Consider the following 7,741-nt stretch of genomic DNA (forward strand, 5'->3'; position numbering starts at 1 on the left):
TTCGAACAACTTTTCGTCCAAATTACCACAGTTCCAGACAACCCACCACCTTCTAAGCCCAAATGAAAACGGCCTTTTTCAATTGGTTTAAAAACAAGGGGAAAATTTGCCTGTGGGTGGGTCCAACGTTCTATTTTTGCGCTCATACTTATTACCTCTGACATCCTAAGCTATCCCACGCTGATACGTTCGCGATGAAAAAAAAAAAATCCCCACCCCAGCACGAGTTCCATTCGACCAGCAAAGTAGAGTTTTATGAATATCCTTCAGGGTTCGTAATTGTCGGAAAGTATGTCCCTTTTTGTAGTCGATTCCGACAGCCGCCGGAGCATGCCAGCATTAAACTGAGATTAAACAGAGACGAGATACGGTGTCGGTCGGAAGATTTAACGACGAGATACGGCTGTCGGGGTCGAAGAAGCTCCATGAAATTCCTTTCACATTGTAGGGGCGGTTGTTACTTGGACTGTAGTCCGTCCGCTGCGTACGAAACGATTTTTGAAGTTGCGATGGTTGAAACCTTCCTCCGTAACTGGCAGGATACTGTTAACAGGTTCCATTAATCAGCCTGCAAGGAATGAAATTATACTTGTCACAAGGGCAAAGTAAATTCAGAACGACATCCAAATACAGGGGAGGGTGAAGAGCCGCCATTTAGACCAGACTTAAACCCCACAATGAATCGCCTGATATTTGGGAACTTATCCAGAAGAGTCCGCTGTACAAACATTTTTATCCATGGGCATTCAACAATGAGTGAAAACCTATCCAAGGTCTATGATGGACTCGTAAAAAAATATACCATAAATATAAAAAAAATAAATAGATATCAATACGAATCTCAACAGAAAATTCGAATATTACTGGATAGTAAGGTTACTAGACAAAAGGAAGTGGAAAAATGGGGCGATATTTGTAAGATTGACCAGCGGCAGCATAAGGAGTCAAAGAGAATATTAATCATGTTGTATTCGATGGCCCTAACGAAAAGTTTTCAATAATTGCAAATTTTTCGTCGTGGGCATCTCTGAGGTTAATTTTTTTAAAAAACTTTATTAATAGGTAGGAGAGTCGCAAAACGAAAAAAAACCACAATATGTAACGAAATTTCTAAATAAACTTTGGGTTTTTCAAGAAAATGTGAATTTTTCCCACTTTCCCAGAATGTTTTACTTGAAATGTAAATAGGCTAATGTTGAGCAAGTCAAATATTTCAACATAAACATATCTTGATACTTTTAAATGTCTATGAGGTTCAGAAAAAATTAATTCATTTTGATGTTATAGAAATTCTATTTCCTTATTTTGTTTATTAATTTTAAAATGATTGCAAGTTGCATTGCGCATACCGATAGACACTTGTACCTAACGTCTGCCTTGCCCATGAGAAGTTCGGGCTAAGCATTCCTTTCTCCAGTCAATCTGTTTTTCAAGCGCGAGATGAAGCCTGTGTAAGCAGATTATTGAGGTTAAAAGGAACAAATGCTGATACGGCAATGATGACGTCGTCACTTGGCAGGAGATTGCTCTCAGCCAGCTAAGAGTTACGTTACTTGCTGTAATACATACGACTTTAGGATAAAATTTTATTGTCTTTTAATACTCGACCCACATGAGAAGAATGTCTGAAAAAAAAACAGTACCAAAATTGAACTATATTAGTTTCATGTTGGAAAACTGCATGATTATGTTAAATTAAATATTCCTTATTGAAACTAATGAAAAAGGTTTCCATACAAATTCTATATATATTATTAGCCCTGTATAAGATTCATATAGGATTATTCCATAGATAAACATTTTCACTTCTAGACTTCCTGACTTTAAAATCTCTTTTATTTTATTTTATTTATTTATTATTTATTATTATTATTTTTATTTATTTATTTATTTATTTATTTTTTTTTTCATTGACTACGAAAATAAATTACCGGGACAGACAATATTGTCAGTAGGTTTTTTGGATATGTGTTTGAACTTTTAGCTTGTTTGTCATTACTAAAGCGTTAAGTTAGAGTTCAAATCTTTACGCATATATATTTAGATATTTAATTAACCTTGGGTTACGTTTTGCTTATTGATTTTATCGTGATTCCTTTTTTTTATTATAATTTGTAACCCTTCCGACTTCTTACGGAGTGTATTATATTGACTCCACTTGTATCCATATTTATTTTATTTTTTATATTTATTTATTTATATATTTTTTTATATATATTTGATAAATTAATGGTTGGCTTGAATATGTGGAAAAGTGTTCTAGCGGCGTACCGTATAAGGCTACTTGCGGCATCAATTCTATAGATACAAGATATAAATAATAAAGGTATTTAAAACCGCGAGAACCGCTATAATCCAGTTCGGATCCAACATCACGAGTTGTAACTCGTAAGACATTGACACTTCCTATTTAATTATCAGTTATTCTACCAAACCGATTGACTCTGGGTGATAAAATATATTATTGGTTTTCTTAATGGAAAGGAATTCACACAACGTGTTAAGGAGATTATTATTGATTTACACCACCCGAGTCACAGATTATTATGTGTTGAATTCCATATTTATTGATTTAGCACTCATAAATATTCGTAACGCACTCAGTTGCGGTGTTTGTTTTTAGTGCTATTAATTCTATATAACGTGTCAAGGAACTATTAACACTAAGAAGTGTTTATTCCCTCTGTCAGACTGTAATTCTGTTAACTAATTCTCGTATATTCTTTCAAGGATTGATTGGCACAGGATAGGCCCTTAAACTGACAGGGTGTCTTAGTGTATCCCTTGTTTTCATGACACGTGTTACAATTAGTTATGTGCTTTTTATATCTGTAAGCATTGTAGGCCAGTAAAATAGTGATTTGGCTTTCTGTGACATAGTAGAGAACCCTGGATGACGGAATGCAACCAGTTTATGACGATTGGTATGAAAGAGATTATTATTACTACCTGGTCGTTAGTCATCTGCTGTGTTCTTCGGGTTTTCCTCGTCACAGACCTACATATAATTACATTATTCTGATACACATACTTTAAATGTACTTTTGCTTTAGGGTTTCTGCTCAAAAGTGTTTATTGTTTTTGCTTAGCCACTGACCCTGTTTCCGTTTCGAAGTGTTTATTGTTTGGTGTTTATTGCTGCTGACTCTTGCTTTGTTCAGTTTGTAACAGTTCTGCGCTCCAACCCAGATATTCAATGCTCGCGATCTCTTGGGTTAAGGAATTTTCTTGTTTAGATACGGTTTTAACAATAGGTACGGATGTTTCTATATCTTTTAGTCTAATTAATGGTTCTTTGCAGTATGGTGCGGATTGCGGGATAATGCGTCAGCTATGATAATTGCTTTCCCAGGTAGATATCTTATCTTGGGGCTCCAAAGACCTGAATGATCATTTGTCACCGAGTTCCTTTTGGACTGTGATTAAAGCCTTTGAAAAACTCGGTAAAAGGACTCATGTTCAGTAAGGACTTTATCAGGATAGCCATAGATTATGAACTTAAAATGTACTAGTGTTAAAGATACCTAGCCCTTCCTTGCCTATTACTGCATATTTACTTTCAGAGGGCTTTAGTTACGTGAATAAAAGCTATAGGGAAGAACTGTTTATCATATTACTGAAGTAATACCCTTCTTACCCCTTGGTCTGAGGCGTCTGTTTGCAATAAAAAAAAAAAACTTCCTTATTTAAATCAGGGATTTTTAAGCTTAGGTAAGCTGCATTTTCCGCTTTAAGATATCGAACGCCTGTTGATGCTTTTCAGACCATAATAAACTCTTACGCTCTTCTTCGTAAGATCTGTTAAAGGAGCTGTCATCATTGAAGAGTTACATATTTACATACGATTGTAATACCCACTACAGGCGCAAAAGTGCTGTATCCCCTTTTACGTTAATAAGTACCGGAAAGTTATGAATAGCCGACACCTTACCATGGACTGACTTTTAAGACCTTGACCAGACACATAAAAACCTAGATAAACATGTTCGGTTTTACTCACATTTAGATATTTTACTCTGAGATTATTTGTCTTTGTCTCTGTAGCACTAGCTCTACTTTATGTGAATGTACTTCTAAGGTATTAGAAAAGATTACAAGATCATCCATATAGGCATGTAGGTTATCCCTAAAAAGTCTCCAAACACTATATTGTAATTGGGGCGCAACGTAAGCCGGAGGCATACGTAAAAAATTGATAATGTCCCCTGAGTGGTGCTGAAAACGGAGTATGAGGTACAATCACTTAGGTAATGGTATCTGGTAAAAGCTTTTAAGTAAGTCCAAGTTGGTGAAAAAAATTTATTCTAACCTAACAGAGATAAGATGTCGTCGGTATATCGCACTGGAAACTATCGGAAGTCGTTTCCTTGTTTAAGCGACAGAAATCTACGCAGATACGCCAAGTCCGATCTTTTTATGGCATGACGTCTGAGGGAAAAATTATATGGGCTATTTGATTTCCTAATGACTCCTATTACTAACATTTTTCAACTTCGTCATTTATCTCTATTTTGAAATTTCATTGAGAATCTATACGAAGGGTACGTAAATAGCTTTATGTTTGTCCTTAGACCGTGTTTTGTGTTAAATTACATCCGTTTTTCTCCCAGAGATCACTCGCTAGTGGAGAAACTTCCTGGTATTCAGGTAGAAGATAAAAAAAAATTCTGCTGAATCACCTCTGCTTGAATGACTTTGCGGATATTACTTTAGATAGATTATCAGAGAGATTCATCACGACTGGTTGGGCGTGATTAAAAATTAGCAACAATAAAAAATGCGATATTTATAACTTCCGTATCCACGATATGTATACTTTTAGAGCTTTGTTCGCGAAATCGTATATTTCAGAGTGTCGGGAAGGATTAAAAATTTCATTTTCCCAGCAAAGTCTTTTTACACGCACTAAGACATTCGAGGGTGCATGCTTCTCGAGATTTTGCGTGCAAAGTACGACTGCGGTTGTGGGAGAATTCTGTTGGGTCATTTGAACAATGTTACGATTTATGAGACAAATGTATAGTTCCTTTTTATATAAGTTATTATTTCTTGATTAACTGTCTCATTTTTGTTCAAACGGATTTTACTATGTTTGAAGGTTTTATAGGATTTTCCTTTGATAAAACACGCCTTATTTTGCAGGATGTAAGATAATATTTTGATACCCCTAGATGGATCTTACAATTACACTACATAACAGATCAATGTTTTTTATAAAAAACTATAGAGGTATCTGTAAGCGCTCGCTTATCCGGACTTCTCATTAGGGAAGTTTCGAACAACAGACGGTGAGTCCGTAAATACAAGATATTACGTCTACTAAAGAAATAAACAAGATATTCTAATTTTTACGGCGCTTACAGTCGGGCTTTATCACCACTACTTATAATAACTTACGTATTTAAAAAAAAAACGAAAACTGCTCTGATTACTTTATACTACGGTCGTGTGTTTCATAGGAAAAATCCTTTTTAATTCAAAAAGGTATCGGTATGTATGAACCAACATCGCTTTTCCCACTCTGCTAGAGTCGCTTATTGTGTGGAATTTGCTTCGCTTTGAAAACTCGGCAGATTTAACTAACCTTGACCGCTTGACTAGGTGACACAGTCACCGAGTTTGCTGTTTGATTCTGAACGGGCTACTGTTTCTATTTCTTTTTGTAATAATTAGGATCCTTCTCTTTATTACCATCGGGCAACGTATTGTGTGTTTTTAGCATTATGTTGCTGGTTACGTATAAAGCAATGAATGACGAACTATTAGGAACTGAGCGATTACTAATAAGACAAGTTATCTCTACTGTATTCAATATTAACTGTTTGTACTTCATTCTTTACTAAAATTTGAAATAGTGAGGGATCCTGGTCAGCGCATTTAGCCTGATGAAAGTTTTTTACAGACATGTTATTCCTTGCAATCCAGCCGTATTTTTAAAGTTAAGTTGAGTCATTGAGGTTCGATATTTTATATAACTCAAAAACTCAAGGCTAAAACTGCGATCGGGACTTGCAAAGGAGCATTTATTGTCATGACCCGAAATAGTGTTACCTCTAATTTATATAGATTTGTACGGGGTGTTCCACTTGTTTTTTTGTGTGTTTTCTAATCACTACGGTGCTTAACGACCATATCCATGCATCTGTATAAATACAGACGTCCACTGCGTAAACGCATATTCACTGTTAATAATCACCCAAAATGATAAAATTAACATAGTATATGATTATGATATTTCAGTAGAACTTCTGGAAACAGACATTCAAAGATAAAAAACTCGCAGTAGCGAAATCTCAATGATATAGATAATTTCTGTAAAAAAGTAAGATTAAGAATGTCTCGTAACTTCAGCCACAGAAATAACGAAATTCGACCTGCAAAGGAAACACTCAAAGTTACTCCAAATGAATAAAAAATTGTACATAGCTTGCTTTTGTGGGAAGTCACGGTGTTCGATAACGACACGGCCTTGGTCCTCCTTCTCTATTTAGCGGACGACCTGGTTTGGCTTCAGTTTCCCCCGTGCGCGTTGTTTCAATGATTCGAGCCCTTGAAAATCCGATGCTGCAGACGCGTTCGGTTGTTTCTTGCAGTGCCGGAAACGCTCACTAACGATGTTTTTCTTCTTGAATGATTCTAATAGAGACGAAGCTTCCGTTGCCGTAGGAAAAGGACATGTCGGTTTTGTTTCTTGAAGTTATTCACTAACGATGATACTAAGTTGCTTGACGAATCTTGTTGTTTTCTGAAGTCGCTCACTAATGATGATACTAGGTTGCTTGAAGAATCTGCTGCTTTCGTCGTCGTTGACTTCATGATTTATTATTCTGTTTTTTTTCTCGTAGGGACGTTGTAGAGTTCTATCCCACCGCTGCCACCAATATTAGGGCTTGTACCTTGTATGATAAGGCGCCCTATGAGGTAATGTTAGACTAGCGATAATCTATACGCTAAGTCGGTTGGTATTGCACTTCCATCTTCAATGGAGTGTCTGGGGTTTTGCAGATCACTTACGAAGTCGGTATTATCTTTACGACGATGTGTTAAACTCATGGTTCGGTGAGGTTCTTGTAGAAAACACTAAGTATAAAAAATAGATATAATTTCTTCTGAAGTTTTACGCTGAAGATCAGATATGATTGTACAAGTCTTCTAATAACGATAGCTTGATCGCTTCTGCCAATGATGATGGCTAATCCTATTCCTCTACATGATAAAGCTTAGGTAAAGAGGTACAGGTCTTCTAATGTCGATAGCTAACTCTGTTCTGCCTGTCTACCATCTCTGTTACAAGTTATGAAGGAACAGACAGTAGTTCGAACATATGAACATACATACAATGACATAGTTTCATACGAACACACAATCAAATGAGACACGCTACAGATCACGTAGGCCGTTTGAATAATAGGTCGGGGTAGTGTCTCAAGCAGGGAGCTTGGACTAATGTTTATAAACCAATTGAATGACTACAGGTGACGGCATGTTATCTTAGCCTACATACTTATTGTATAACGTCATCTTTAGCGTCTCTAGTCTAATCACATTCCTGCAAGCAATCTGGTTGACCTCTTTAGTTTAGTATTTTATATATATGGACTAACATTCCATAATTTTTATTATGTAAACACTTACATATATATATATATATATATATATATAATATATATATATTATATATATATATATATATATATATATATCTATATATATATATATATAGCTCATACCCACATATATT

Source organism: Macrobrachium nipponense, chromosome 7 (genome assembly GCF_015104395.2).
Source record: "Macrobrachium nipponense isolate FS-2020 chromosome 7, ASM1510439v2, whole genome shotgun sequence".
NCBI lineage: Eukaryota > Metazoa > Arthropoda > Malacostraca > Decapoda > Palaemonidae > Macrobrachium > Macrobrachium nipponense.